Source organism: Trachypithecus francoisi, unplaced genomic scaffold (genome assembly GCF_009764315.1).
Source record: "Trachypithecus francoisi isolate TF-2019V2 unplaced genomic scaffold, Tfra_2.0 Lachesis_group10, whole genome shotgun sequence".
NCBI classification, from domain to species: domain Eukaryota; kingdom Metazoa; phylum Chordata; class Mammalia; order Primates; family Cercopithecidae; genus Trachypithecus; species Trachypithecus francoisi.
The window spans coordinates 15,816,346-15,832,094 of NW_022681455.1; positions in this window are offsets into that span (position 1 = coordinate 15,816,346).

The following is a 15,749-nucleotide window of genomic DNA, read 5'->3' on the forward strand; positions in this document are numbered from 1 at the left end:
TTTGGAAGAGAATTGGATCTATCTCTTGCATAGGCGATGTGCACAAATCATTGCATGAATTCTAGGTCCAGGATCTGACCCCACTGGCTTTCACCTTGGATGAGACAGTCAAATATTGAGCCTCGGTTTCTTCATTCATAAAATGGCAGTAATAGTCGACTGTCTCGACATTCTTACTTTCCACTCTCTCTTTATGCCCTCAGGCTTTTGTGCTCTACACACCAAAGGTGATCGTCTTTCGCAAGTCACCAGTGACTTCCATGTTGCTGGTGCCTTTTATTACTTCTCTGTCCTGATTTTTTCTCTACCTCTCAGTGGCTCTTAACGCAGTTTATCATCCCATCCTTAAAACACATTCTTCTCTTGCTAAGCACTCCATACTTCCTCTCTCCCTTCCCCTCCACCCCTTCTCCTATTTTACTAGCCACTCCCAAGGCTACATGCCCTGCCTCCCAGCTCTTTTCCAGATGTGTTGTTCCATAGGTGAGTCTATCCATTACCATGCTGTAAATTTCTGTCAAGAAACCGATGACTCCCACATCTCTATTCTCTGCCCTGTACTTCCTCCCTCTCCGTCAATTCATACCAGTTGCTTACTCATGTAAGCATGTATACAACATGTATCCAAAAGGCATCTCAGACCAACCTACACAAAATTGAAAATTTCATTCATTGCACGTTCACCTTTAATCTGCTCATCCTGTATTTTCCATTTCAGGAAATGACACTACCAACCACCAAGTTGCTCAAGGTAAGACACTTGAAATCACCTCTGGTTCCCCTCTTTTCCTCATTCCCCATATTAACCCATCAAATCCAATCAACTCTACTCCTGACATATTTCTGGAACCTGCTCCTCTTTCTATATCTTCACTATATTTATTCTGGTCGAAGGCACCATCCTCTTTCAGTAGGAACACTGACAATTCTTCCAGATTCTACTCTTTTGCCGTGCACACCGCTATAATCCATCCTTGACACAGCAGCCGGAGAGAGTTATTTAAAAGATCAATTGGATCACGTTGCTCCCCTGCTTAAAATCTTCCAATTGCCTCCTGGGCACTTGGAATAAAATTCAAACTCCTTACCCCCTTAGCCCTAAAGTTTGAACCTTTCTGGCACCCTATCCAAATTGATTACTAGTCACCTATCATGTCCTTGACAATTAAGACATAATAGCCTCTTTTTTTTTTTTTTTTTGGTGTATTCTTTGAAAATTCCAGGTTTATTTCCACCTGTAGTGTTTTCATAAACTTTTCTCCAAACTGTCCCTTGTCTGACTCCTTATAACATAAGGGTCACATCCTAAAGAGCATCACATTAAATAGATTTTTCCTTACCATTCAAGTTACACACCCAATCACTTCCTATCACGTAGCCTGTTTCTCAACTTAGTACACATTAGAAAATTTATTCAATAATTATTTAATTGTTATTTATTAATTTAGTTGTTTACAAATTTATTTTAAAACCAAGACAAGGCATTCACCTCAGGTACAAAATTTACGGGAGCCAAAAACTCAGTAATCAAGATAAGTAATATTTTAATACGATATTTTAAAAATTCAAAATTAATGAAAAAAAATCTGTGATGAACAAAATATCAAAATTTTAAATACACAAGATCTGTTAGGGCTGGGATTCGATGAGGCCAGTAAGGTGGGTAGCACAAGTACAGGCCCTGATGTAAACTGCTCTGTTTGTCTTATTAAGCTTTTTTGCATCCCCAGCATTGAAAATAGTGAATGGCACATGGCACATAACAGACACCCAGTAAATGTTGTTTTGTTGCAGGAGTTAAATAAGATAAAGGACTTAGCTTGTAGCTGGGGGACTACCTCTTCCCCACTCTTAATGTTTTCTTCTGTGGGAGCTCTTCTGTTAACATAAAGAAGTACCCAGCCTTTCCTGGTGGGGAAGAGGTGACTACGATGATTAGTGAGCTAGGAAGTTGGGAGCTTGGTCTCATCGTCTTTTCTTTTTGTTGAGTGAAAACTTCCAACAAAGAGCATTCATTCTGCTGCCTAAGGACAGGCTTGAAGGGCAACCCCATGCTTTTTGTGACTGGGCACTAGAAGTTCTGCTTACCCATGAATATAAGCCATGTGTTCCATCAGTCTTCCTAGAAATAAAAGTGATGTTTTGGCCTCTTTATGGTGACTCTATTGTTTTATTTCTCAGTTTGCTCAGACAAATAAGAAAGAGGAGTGCTGTTTACTGAGCCTTCTTCTACCTTTCAGAAACAGTGCCTGGTACAAAGCAAGTGATCAAATGATCAGATCTACAGAGACAGGTCCGTTAGTATCTAGAAGATTTGAAAACCACAAGTACTGGGAAATATTACATATTTTTTCTTTTATTCAATTAAACTCTACACATAAGCTTTCAATTTACTAAGTTTCATACATTCCAACAAAGCACCAAATCCACTCAAAAAGACTCTTGCCTGTCACTAAAAAATAGCTTTACTGGTTGGCCGGGCGCGGTGGCTCAAGCCTGTAATCCCAGCACTTTGGGAGGCCGAGACGGGCGGATCACGAGGTCAGGAGATCGAGACCATCCTGGCTAACACGGTGAAACCCCGTCTCTACTAAAAAAAAAAATACAAAAAAACTAGCCGGGCGAGGTGGCGGGCGCTTGTAGTCCCAGCTACTCGGGAGGCTGAGGCAGGAGAATGGCGTAAACCCGGGAGGCGGAGCTTGCAGTGAGCTGAGATCCGGCCACTGCACTCCAGCCTGGGCGACAGAGTGAGACTCCGTCTCAAAAAAAAAAAAAAAAAAAAAAAAAAAATAGCTTTACTGGTTGTGACTGATCATTTCTGTCTTGACCAATGAATTGTTTATTAGTCTGTGGCATGTTTGTGTTTGAGGTGCTTTCTGAACATTCTTAATCCCATCATGTCTCTTAAATTCAAAAACAGTGAAAGTTTTAAAAGTGCTAATAAAAAGATAATTTATGATTTAAAAAGTAAATGTTAAAAAAAATTAGAAAATAACCACTGTTGTAAATGAGTTGCTCAGGAGGAATGATTAAGGACCAAGAGTTGAAGCAAACAACATGTCGTGTTTACGTAAGTAACAGCATTCAGTCAGAAACTAGGAAGATGGATTGGCAAAATGAAAAAAAAAAAAACAAAGCTTTTAAGTACAGTTTGAGAACCAACATCAACATGGAAGCTATTGAGCTAATCGTAATTCAGGAATTGGTTGAGAGTTGATTGTTGTTTGTTTGGGGTTTGTTTGTTTTGTTTTAAGACGGAGTCTCCCTCTGTCACCCAGGCTAGAGTGCAGTGGTACAATCTTGGCTCACTGCAGCCTCCACCTCCTGGATTCAAGCGATTCTCCTGCCTCAACCTCCTGGGTAGCTGGGATTACAGGCTCCCGCCACCACACCTGGCTAAGTTTTGTATTTTTAGTAGAGACAGGGTTTCACTATGTTGGCCATGCTGGTCTCGAACTCCTGACCTCAAGCGATCTGCCTGCCTCGGCCTCCCAAAATGCTGAGATTACAGGCGTGAGCCAGCGCGCCCAGCCGAGAGTTGATTTTTTGAGACCATATTAGTTGAGCCCAAGGAAAGCTTCGGTGATACAACGTTTGGGGCGAGCACCAAAGCTGCTAAGTTCCCTGAAATAGTGTTTCCCTGACCAGCAGCAGCCGCATCATCTGGGAGCTGCTTGCAAAGGTAGAATCGTAGGCCAGCCGACCCTACTGAATCAGAATCTGAGTTTTATTAAGACCCGCCAGATGATTTTTATTCATGTTAACATTTGAGAAAGCCTACTCCCTGAGGAAAGGGAGTTTCCGGTCTCAACAGATTCTTATTAGAGACAAAGTGATAAATGAGGATTTGGTGGAATTAGAACCAAAGAGGAAGATGCTATTAAAGAAGGGGCTATAGAACCCAGAAAAGCGCATACCGTTCACTGGCAGAGGTCTTTTAGAGTAATTGGAAAGGCACTATGGTTAATTGCTTTGCAGGAACCTGACTTAGATTTGTAAAGATATTTACAGTGTGTTGTTATTATTTGTGATTTTTTTAAAAGGCCAACATGTAAATATTTTTGGTATCTTACTTTTCAAGAGTTTAATGGTTACAGAAGAATCCACGTAAAAGCTGTAAATGTTTCTTGTGAAGCAATGAGTATTTCTAAGAATGGGGTAAGCTAGACAAAGCTGGAAAGGTGATATCAGCACGGCATTTTGAAAAGAAAAGCAGAGACAGAAATCAGGGAGGTGAAGGAGGGGAATTCCAACCCGAGAGAGCAAAGATTAGAACGCAGCTGAAGAACAGGAGAGAAGTGGGTAGTTAGAGGATATCAAGGTCAGAAGACAGAAGCTATAATAATAGATTTAGACGGCAATTGCTGTCGGGAGTGACAGCAAGGTTGAAAATGAGTATTTCACCTGAGCTGAACGGAAAGAACAGTAAAAGGATCTCAGCTGCATCTATTTGTGTTCCGAAATTGTATCCCACTATCATAAAATGACTGAGTACCTAACCTTGTCTTTTTGCTCAGATGAAAAAAGAAGGCACTACACCATTGCATTAAAGGAGGAAAATGTTTATTTTTTGTTAATATGTGTTTAGATCTATATGACCTATAAAGATACATTAGAGGAGGAAAATTGTATTTTTTGTTAATCTGTGGTTGGATCTATATGGTCTATAAAATATCCATAAACAACCAAGTGACTCCATTCATCAAAGTGCAGGGACTCTACATGAGTAAAGGCAACCAGGCCCTGCACTTTTACAAATAGATGGTTCCTCTAGAGAGAATCTATTTCAGAAATCACATCTTCTGAACCACTATGCCATAGAAATATCTTTGTGTAGTAAAACTTAATAACAAACTGAAACTCTTTAGTAAGAATTAGTGGCTAAAAAAAAAAAAAATTTGAGACAATGACTACCTATAGCTAACTATCAGGTCAACACATGCTGGTGGGGGAGCTGTAATAATTGATCATTATTAGGTTAAAATAACTGATGATTATAATTGCAGTTAAGTGATAGTTCTCAAGCCTGGCTGCACCTTCAAATCACATGGGGGAGCATTTTAGAAATACCAGTACCTGGCCTCAACACCCCCCCCCAGAGCATCTGGTTTAACTGGTCTGAGGTGACCAGTCTCCTCCTTCATGCGGTTTAAAAGCTTGCCTGGTGATTCCAACGTGCAGGCAGGGCTGGGAACCACTGAGCTAAGCAGAAAGACTTAAGCTGCCCTGCAGGGGAAGGCAACAATGACTTCAGCATCCGTGAACTTCAGGAGTCCAGGCTGTAGTTTGTCCTCACCTTTCCCAGCTCATTGAAATAGGCACTAGCTCCATCACTTCATTGTACCCAAGCCCCTGCAGCCTCCACTTCTGCTGGCTGGTTCTGAAGGCAACAGTGTGAGGCAGGAGCAGAGGAGAAAGCTAAACCAGGCCTGGATAAGCGAGGCAGTAGCTGAGATGTGCTCGGGCTTCTCCAGGGGTTGTGTTTTGTTCTTTGTTTTTTTGTTTTGTTTTCAAAAATACCTACTCAGCAAAGAGAGGAAATCCAAGGACCAACTGTGCCTGGAGACTTAGCCAGGCCTCCTGGAAATGGAAGACTCTTGTTGCCAGTGATGGGGTTCAGAACATACTGCCCCAAAATATGGTACCTGGGCATTTGAGAAAACCACAGAAGCAGGTTTTGTCTGACACACGTCCCTTTCTCCCATGAAGCAGGTCCTAAAACCCCAGACAGGATTTCCCAGCCTTGCCTGTAGCAGGTCACACGAGCAGTACCCCATGTGAAAGTACTCCAAAGTACTTTCAAAGCCAAAGACCAAGAGATGCCAAGAAGAATCTGAATAAACAAGTCTTGCTAAGTTTCCCTCTGTTTATTACTACTAAGCCATACCTTTGTGTCTTCCTAGCAAACCTCTCCATGACTGTCCATTTTTCATCAAACCTAAGCATAAAAATACACAAGATTACCTGTTCCTTTGGGTCTTCATTTCCTTATGAAGGCTCCCGTGTCACATTAAACTTAGTAAATTTGTATGCTTTGCTCTTGTTCATCTTTTTGTTATAGGGGCCCCAGCCATGAACCTGAGATGGGAAGGAAAGCCATTTCTTCTCCCCTGTACCATTGGGAAAAAAGCAAACCCTCTAGTATCCTAACGGGAGCTTCAGTAGCTGTCATTTCAGAGAAGCTGTCTTGTTTCCTCTCTGAGTGACTCCTCCAGTCCCATTTATCTTTCTGACTCTCCCTGCTTCTACTTTTTCCTCTTTCTACTCTGCCTTCCCGTATAAAATCGGCCACCTCATAGCTTCAGCTTAACAACTCCTCTCTCCAAGTCTCTTGGTTTCTGCCACTGCTACCGACTCTGCCCCTCCCTGGGCGATCAGAAGAAGGGTCTGAATGCTTTCCCCAGTCCCCTTCTACCCCAGAATGCCTCACATAAGCAAAATCCTTGTACCAGGCTGCCTCATGCTGTGCATGTCTGCCTGTATGCCAAGTACCACTCCCTGGCCAAGTCTACTGTGACCAGGGTTGCAGGGTCAAACCATACAAAACATGGGCAAGAAGTGCTTTTGGCCTTTTTTCTCCCTTAGAAGGGGACTCTGAGGGGCTGTGTCTGCAAACTTGCAAGGGGGTGAATAAACCTATAATGCCTAAATTCGAGATAATGTATTCAGTGTATTACCTGGTAATGTTTTCACTTGTGTTGCTTCAATTCAGAGGTTTAGACAAAATAAATGGTAAGTTTTCAAACATTGCCTTTGTGATCTGCTGAGAATCTCAACAAGGGAAGGAGGGAAGTAAAGTAGTTCTTATGTACAGAAATGTTGGGTTCCGTTGCTTCTATGTATTGTCTCTGTTTATATACAAATAGAAGTGAACAGATGTACCTGTTGTCTTAATAAACCATTTTTTATGCCAATGAGGAGTTGGTGGCATATACTGGATAGTCTAGTCCTCTGCTACCAGAATTCTGTTCTTGAAATGAGTCTGATTACTTTCCTTGTGCAACCCAAATTAGCACCACTTACCACCCACTGCTACCTAGGGAGGAAGCATGGCATTGAGGGGGAATCAGCTGATCGATGGAGGACTTTTTTTTTTTTTGAGACGGAGTCTCGCTCTGTCGCCCAGACTGGAGTGCAGTGGCCAGATCTCAGCTCACTGCAAGCTCCGCCTCCTGGATTTATGCCATTCTCCTGCCTCAGCCTCCCGAGTAGCTGGGACTACAGGCGCCCGCCACCTCGCCCGGCTAGTTTTTGTATTTTTAGTAGAGACGGGGTTTCGCCGTGTTAGCCAGGATGGTCTTGATCTCCTGACCTCATGATCCACCCATCTCGGCCTCCCAAAGTGCTGGGATTACAGGCTTGAGCCACCGCGCCCGGCCCAGATGGAGGACTTTTAATAATACCTCAACTTTTGAAAATAGTGGAAATGTCAAAGGCGAAACAGTATCTAAAAGCAGGATGCTCATCCTTCCTCCTATCCCCTTGTTCCACCTGGAGGCTGCAGTGAAGAGAAAACACGAGGCCATTAAGCAGAGCACGACAGGGAATAGGGAAGGAGAGAACACAGGCGCACACCCCATCTCCTGATTTCCCATTGCCTCCTATTGTTCATCCCTCCATCAGGCAAGGCTTTTCTCCTTACGGTTTTCTGCAGTGTCACCTACTCAACAAAACCACATAGTTAAGGCCCCACCTATGCTGGGTACTCTACTAAATGCTGACATAGTAATGGTATTAATATAGTATTAAATTATCATTATACTAATGACGATGGTTATTATTTACTGAGACCTTCATAGTGCCAAACAGGATTCTAAGCATTTTGTACATATCATTTATCCCCTTTTACAGATTAGGAAATAAGGTACTGCAAAACACATACCAATAAGGTACTGAAGAGCTTCTGATTTAGAGGTGAGACAATATCCACAAGGTGATTAGTGTTTTAAATATGGCTGTGACCAGCCGGGTGTGGTGGCATGTGCCTGTAGTTCCAGCTACTTGGGAGGCTGAGGTGGCACAATTGCTTGAGCCAGGGACATCAAGGCTGCAATGAGCCATGATCATGCCACACATGATCTAGCCTGGGCAACACAGCGAGACCCTGTCTCAAAAAGCATTAATAAATATGTCAGTGACTGCCCAGATGAAGAGTGACTCACCTTGTCTTTACTTTGGAAGAAAGAGTCATCAAAGGGAGTCCACTGCTGGGACAGCCTTCAGAAATGTAAGTATCTCAGCACACACTCCTGGAAGGTGCCTGCAACTGCTGTGGTGAGGTTTGGGCATCTGGGCCAGCCTCCAAAGCCAGCTAATGCCACCTAGTTATGTGAAAGTCAAGGCAGCTGAGCCAGTTCAGCCCCTCAAGCCTTTAGGAGGGTTAGCCAGGGCATCGCCTCCCTCACAGACTGGCAAGACCCTGAGGAAGGGGAGACAGAGAAGACAAAGAATCCACCAGAGCAAGGCAAGAGTGGGCGATGCCCATGCCAGCCACCTAAGCCAGGTGCTCTGCCTCCTGGAAGAGAGTAGGAAGAGGGTTACATAGCCCTTGGCTGGAACCCTGCTGTGGAGACTGAGGGGGAGGTGGGCAGGGGACTCCCTTTCATGGGAGCAAGAGGCTTCCCAGGGTGCATGGGAATCAAAGACATGGGTGCATGGAGGGTGAGCAGCCCTGGCTCTGGGAATGCAAAGAGGAGACGGGCTCTGGCTGGGAAATCTGTCTACCTGTTGGCCAAATCTGAATACCCTGCTTCTCATTTAGTCATAGATATCACTGCCAAATCCTCACCCAGCCTCACTTCCTCAAATCAGAGGACTAAGGCACTGCCTGTCTGTCAACTGTTGAAACAGGATAAATTGCATCTTGTAGGTTAGCCGTGGAGGAGTGGCAAGTCAGAAATGTGTTACTGTCCCCATGCCATCTTGCTCATACTCCAGCAGGGTACAGTCTGGGAAGCGTGGGTCATGCTATTTTCTCTTCTTAAAATGCCTTGTCTATTCATAAGGAACCATAAACCATCCTGTCTTCATCTTTTAATAAAGAATGTTGCCACTAAATGTTTATAATACTTTATTGCATTTTCATGATTGCAGCTCTAAATCAAATCAATCTGGGAGCTTGTGCCACAGACCAAATGATATTCAGCTAAAGATCAGAGATCCAGCCTTCAAACTGGTCCCTCTTTCCCTCCTCACTGTCATTTCTTTATGTTCTTTTTGCATTTGAGGCAAATGCATTTCACCCAAACCTGAGGATGCGTTCTGAGAGGGATGAGAGTTTCCATTAACTCCCTATTTAACATCCATCACTACATTTAACCTCTCATATAAAGTCTCAAGTTCTTTGCCCTAAAAATAGCTAGGGGCTGAAATGGGAATCAAAATGAGGATTAGTGTCAGCTGTGGTTTCGAGTATCAGAAATCCACTGATGGTAAATGCCAGTCAATTCCCCTTGCTCTCCTTCTGCTTGCCTTCACATCTACCCTGCGGGGCTGCATCCAGACACCTCCCCAGTCTTCCTAACCAGGATTCATCCACATTAATGAACACTAGATAGAAAAACCTCAGTGGAGTGCTACTTACTCTTTAAAATTTTCTGGAAAATTGGTCAATTTTCCTTTGGAAATTTGACCTTGCACAAATCTTTTGTAAAATAAAATTATAGGCTTCCTGTCAACAAACCCGATACAATGTGCCTTACCAACTTTTAGTATAAATGCAAAACTGCAATGGTTTATGCTACATATATCCTGTCGAAATGAAACTTTAAGTTCTAGCAATTTAAAATAACACACCAAAGTCTTTTGTTCATTTCTCACAAAATCTAAACACATAGACACACACATTCACACCACAAATTATTTAAAGAAATAGAAAGAAGTGGGTTGCAATAGAATTCTCTGCATTGGTATTCACGTCTTTTTATTTAAACTTAATGGGGTCATGGCAATGTGGATTTTTTAAAACTTAGTTTATTGCGACCTACTGATACTTGAGTTCTATGTCTTCTATTTTGCCCAGCAGTGAAATTAAGCTTTTCATTTCCAGATGGTAAATGAATGGCACAGTTCTTACTTGTGAACTTTAGCTTATGTGTTCATTTGACTAGAATAAATGAATCCAGAGAACTCCACTGTTAGTAGCCAATTAGTCATTAAGCAACACACAAACTCAAGTAAGTTACTATAATACCAGATGGTGACCCCATGGTACATTTGCTCTCTTAGCCTGGAGGTTGGCATTTGGGAAACTGCCATACTTCTTAGCAGCATTAAGTTTCGTAGAGTTCAGAGCTAGAATGCCATGTAGAGATGAATTAATCCTCTCATTTCACAGCTGAGACTATTGCTTCTGCACATTGGGTGCATAGATGCCAGCTGCCAAAAATAACTCTTCATTTTTACTTTGTTTTTAAAATCTACATTGTTTGCCAATAAGGAAAAGTGAGGTACAAAAAGAGTAATGCCATAAAGTGGACGTTTAAAAAATTCTCAATCTGATTGGGCACGATGACTCACTCCCATAATCCCAGCATTTTGGGAGGCCGAGGTGGGTGTATCATTTGAGGTCAGGGGTCCGAGGCCAGCCTGGCCAACGTGGTGAAACCCCACCTCTACTAAAAATACAAAAATTAGCTAGGTGTGGTGGCAGGCGCCTGTAATCCCAGCTACTTGGGAGACTGAGGCAGGATAATGGCTTGAACCCAGGAGGCAGAGGTTGCAGTGAGCTGAGATCGCGCCATTGCATTCCAGTCTGGGAGACAAGAGTGAGGCTCTGTTTCAAAAAAAAAAAAAAAAAAAAAACTCAATCTGCAAAGCTGGAGTAATTTTGGGCTTACATTCCAACAGTCATCTTGGTTATCTAACAGTCCTTAACCTCATTATTAGCCATATAGATGATTTAAGATCAAAATACCATCAGGCTATAATCTCACTTTTTATATTAATAGAGACAGCAATAAGATACATTCACGGACGGGGACACGCAGTTCCATTTTTTACATTGAAAAGTCATCATGTTATAGTTTTGCAAATGTGCTCACACACATGCACACACGGAGTCCAGTTTGATTTAAAGCTCCAGCCTGGTTTCTTTCCCTTCAGAGGCTCAGGTCTGACCTAGGCTTTCTCAACCCTCTATGGAGAGGAGGACTACAGTAGAACTGGCCTGTGCTTTCACTTTTGTTCTTCTTCCCTCTTCTGGTTTTAGCTTCTCTCAGTGTGGCAGGGAAAGAGAGGACACACTGCGGAAAACAGAAAGAAGTTTAGCCTAATTGGGCACGTGATAGCCTCTGCAGAGAGCCCCGAGATGACTCCCTCTCCCACTCCCACCTGCAGTTTCCTGACCTAGGTAATCTGACCCCTCTCTTACGCCCTTAGCCTCTAGTTACTGAGGTGCCCTTGACCAGCAGACAGCCTTCTGATAGGAATACCTCAGAGGAGCTGCCAGTCGCTCATTGCCCCCAGGAGAGGGTAAGGTGTCCTTGGGTTTGTTTATGAGTCCTGGTGAAACCCTTGTTTATCTGTACCCCACAGAGACACGGGATTGGAGCCAGTCAGTTAGTAAATCAGTCAGACTAAATAAAGACACAGAGACAGACATGATAAAAGCCACTGGGCATCATTAAGGGCTTAACCAAATTACATGTGTGTGAGATGAATCTTGGCTTGATGATGGAACTGCCCAAGCCAGATTGCTTAGAATAAATCCCACCAGCAGGATCACAGAGTATAAATGATGCATTTTGCACAGTGTACAATCTATGAAAAAGTGGGGCTCCCAAGTTTCTTGTCAGGGTTTAGGGACCCAAGATGCATTTTCCCCCGAGCAACAAAGTTATAAATGGTGATTCAGTAGCAAGGCCTCTTCTACAGAAGGCTGTTTCACCCCTAATGTGGCCGAATGACCATAGGAGCCTGAGTTCTAGGCCTAGAAGCTGGGGACCATGTCCTTACTGGAGAGACTGAGAAGAAAGTGCTCTTCCCCTTTACTACAGCCAAGGTCAGCTTTAATTGTTTTCCTCCACTCCAGGGGCTCTGAACCTCCACTTGTCCTAAGCTCTTCCACTTCCCCTGGGTCAGCCCTGATTTCTCTAGAGTTCCAAAATCATCAGCTTTCTTCATTTCCTTATTCAAACCCTGTTGCCTCACTGAGACTAACAGGAAACCAAACAGAATTAATTAGTTCAAACTAACATTTGATTTTCCAGTAGCCTTTTCCTTTCTATAAGTGCTTAGGTCTTTGTAAAAGGGTGCTTCTGTGTTTGAAATACTACCTGGCTATAGGAGTTTGGAGGATTCAAATGGGCTACAAGACAACAATAAATCTATTATTCCCAAGTGTTGTCTCAGACTATAATTACCCCTCTGTCTCAACAGCCTCTTAGCTTCTTGGGGCAAAGCAAGCTCACTTCTGGTTTATCAGGCAATACAGTAGCATACTACCATCCACATGCCTGACGATTTCTGCCACAGAGGCAGGATGCTCTATTTCACCACTGTGGTTAGTGTTCTTGCATGTTGATACTAACTTATGTCACAGATGCATGTTGCTTTCAGTAGTCTATCACCCTTTAACTTTCTTAGGGCAAAGCACTCATTTGGAGGAATTACCTCTCTCCCATTGGATTATATTCCAGTGGAATTTTCAATCATGGTGCTTATTCCTTCTGTAGCCAACGGTCAGGCAAACCACTAGGGTGATTGCTATTTTCTTCCTTGAACTGAATGATGTAAAGACTGAAAATCTAGTGGGGATATCCAGACAAGACTGTTAGGTCATTCCTGCCATTGGGAACTTCCAGAGATGCCTGGGCCTGTCCTTTTTGAATCCATCTTTTTTTTTTTTTTTTTTTTTCGATCCTTCTGTGCCCCATATCCTTCCCAAAGAATTCCTTCTTGTTGAAGTTAGCCAGAATTGGTTTCCATTGCTTGATACAAATAACACTAACTGATACAGTCCTCTGCTTCCTCTGTTACTGTATCTGTACTTGAACTTAGGGACAAGATCTCAAAAAGAATGACACACTTTATATTCCACAGAGGGACCTCACTCCTACCCCAAGCTCTATCTCAATACTCCAACCCCAAAGTCAAATCTAGGAAGCCCTTGGAATGCTTTGGTGTTTTTCTTGTTTGATTTCTAAAGGTTTGTTGGACCCTCAGTGGAGCGTGGTTTGCCTTTTCTCTGTGAATGATGAGGTTGGGATCTTCCATCTCCTCCCAGCAATCTTAGAAGCCACTCTCCCCACATTCCACTCATTTCTAGCCAGCCATGTTTCCCCAGAATTTACTTAGCAGATTTTATTGTATTTGTCTGCAAAGCTTTGGTTATATTTGTTCACTCAAATAAATCTGTTATTGGTTGAATTCCTAACAGTGTAATAAAATGAACTGAAAAACTTCAGGCTAAGTAGGATGCTTCTTTGCATCATTTCTGAATGAAGCAGAAGACAAAATTGTTTAGAGATGCTACAAATCTAAATAAGTACAAGTTTCATTAGCCTCTGTCCATAAACATGCTTGCTAGAAGCCTGCCATTTATTCAGTATATTCACATTGCTAATTACATTACCTATCTATTTTGAAATGAGTGTCAACTGCCTAGAATCCCTGGGTGAGTTTAAGGTGTTTCCTGACTGGAGCATCTTTTTGCAGTTACAGGCAAAATTCTCTTGATGAGTAGACCAAGCATCTACATTCAAAAATTGTAACATTTATTGAGCACATACTACGTACTAGGCAGTATCTGCATTTTATGGAAATCATCTTTTTGTCTTTAGCAGACCTATGAATAATGTCCATCCTATTTCGCAGCTGAGGAACCAGAGAGTCGACAAAACCAGCTCATGTTCAAGAAAACTGTAGGGTGAAGTCAAGAGTCAAAATCAAGCAGTCTGTTAGTGCTACACTGCTTTTCCAAGAAGGAAGGGAATGGATGTTTTCATACTGACCTTTGTCGGCTTACAACAGGAGATTACCCACTTGACCCAGGCTCTCGATTCTTCAGCAAAATTAACTATAAAGTATAACGAAACATTTCTAAGTTTCCAAAATGAAGAGAAAATGTTTTGGGGCGAGCTGAGTTGGCTATGTGATAGGTGATGTTCAAGCTGGTCCCCCAATCAGCTGTGTACCCCAGTTTTTACCCCCTGGTGCAGTCTCCTCCTATTGAACCTGGGCTGGCCCCTATGGCTTGCCTTTCACCTTGCAAAAGTGATGCCTGTGTAACTTCTGAAGCTACTTTATAAGGAGCCTGGCAGCTTCTATGTGAGTCTCTTGAAAAGCTCACTCTGAGGAAGAAGTCTGAGACCACCATACTAGGAGGAAGCCTAAACCAGTCACATAGAAAGATCACATGGAGGCCGGGCGCGGTGGCTCACGCCTGTAATCCCAGCACTTTGGGAGGCCGAGATGGGCGGATCACGAGGTCAGGAGATCGAGACCATCCTGACTAACACGGTGAAACCCTGTCTCTACTAAAAATACAAAAATTAGCCCGGCGTGGTGGCGGGTGCCTGTAGTCCCAGCTACACGGGAGGCTGAGGCAGGAGAATGGCATGAACCCGGGAGGCGGAGCTTGCAGTGAGTGGAGATCGCGCCACCGCACTCCAGCCTGGGTGACAGAGCGAGACCCCGTCTCAAAAAAAAAAAAAAAAAAAAAGATCACATGGAGAGAGAAAGAGAAAGAGAAGAGTGAGTTATGTGGCCAACCATCTGCTCTTCCATCCATCCCAGCTGAGGCAGATTGCAGCTGAGCTTTTAGATGACTCTAGCCTCAGATGCCATCTTACTGCAGTCACATGAGAGAACCCAAGTGAGAACTGGTTGGCTGAGCTCAGTCAAGCATTAAACCACTAGAGATAATCATCACCGTTTTAAGACATTCAGTTTCGGCATAGTTTGTTACGCAGCAATAGATGTCTGGAACAGTTGCCAAATGGAAGACACGACTCACACACGTTGAGACTATACTTTGTGTCAGATCTGGTGCTATTTTCTTTACATATATCATGGGGTAAAATGATGAACATAAAATGTTGGCACATTTCTACCACATCACCTTCCCGTATTGACAAGGAAAACCCCATAATTTCAAGTTTAATTAAAACTTGAGAAAGGACTTCCTAAAGAGGCAAAAATCACCTTTGTAATAAAGACAAAAAAAAGATGGAATGGATAGATGGGGAGTGGGATGGGAGTGGCAGAAAAAGCAAGGAAGGGTGGAGAATGTTCTCTGGTAGTAAGGTAGATAAGGAACCCAGAGGCTGCTGATATGAGTGAGCTTGGTGACGAAAAAACAGCAATGAGGAATATTGCAGTTGATTATGAATTGGATTTTCTTCAGTGCTGAGAAACTTGAATAAAACTGGAATTGTTTCCCCCAATTGGTTGCCTGAAAAGTCTGTGTTTCTCTGGGACTGGACTAGACAGGTTGTGGCTTCAGTTAGGCTTAGATGCATTATCATGTCATGTAACCTTTCAATAACATCACGAAGCATGTCTTCTTGCCCTTGTTTTACAGATTCAGAAACTCAGGTTAAGACAGGTTAAGTAACTTGTTTAAGGTCATACAGTAACAAGCAGTACAGCCAATAATTTTTTTTTTTTTTTGAGATGGAGTCTCGCTCTGTCACCCAGGCTGGAGTGCAGTGGTGCGATCTTGGCTCACTGCAAGCTCCGCCTCCTGGGTTCACGCCATTCTCCTGCCTCAGCCTCCTGAGTAGCTGGGACTACAGGCGTCCGCCACC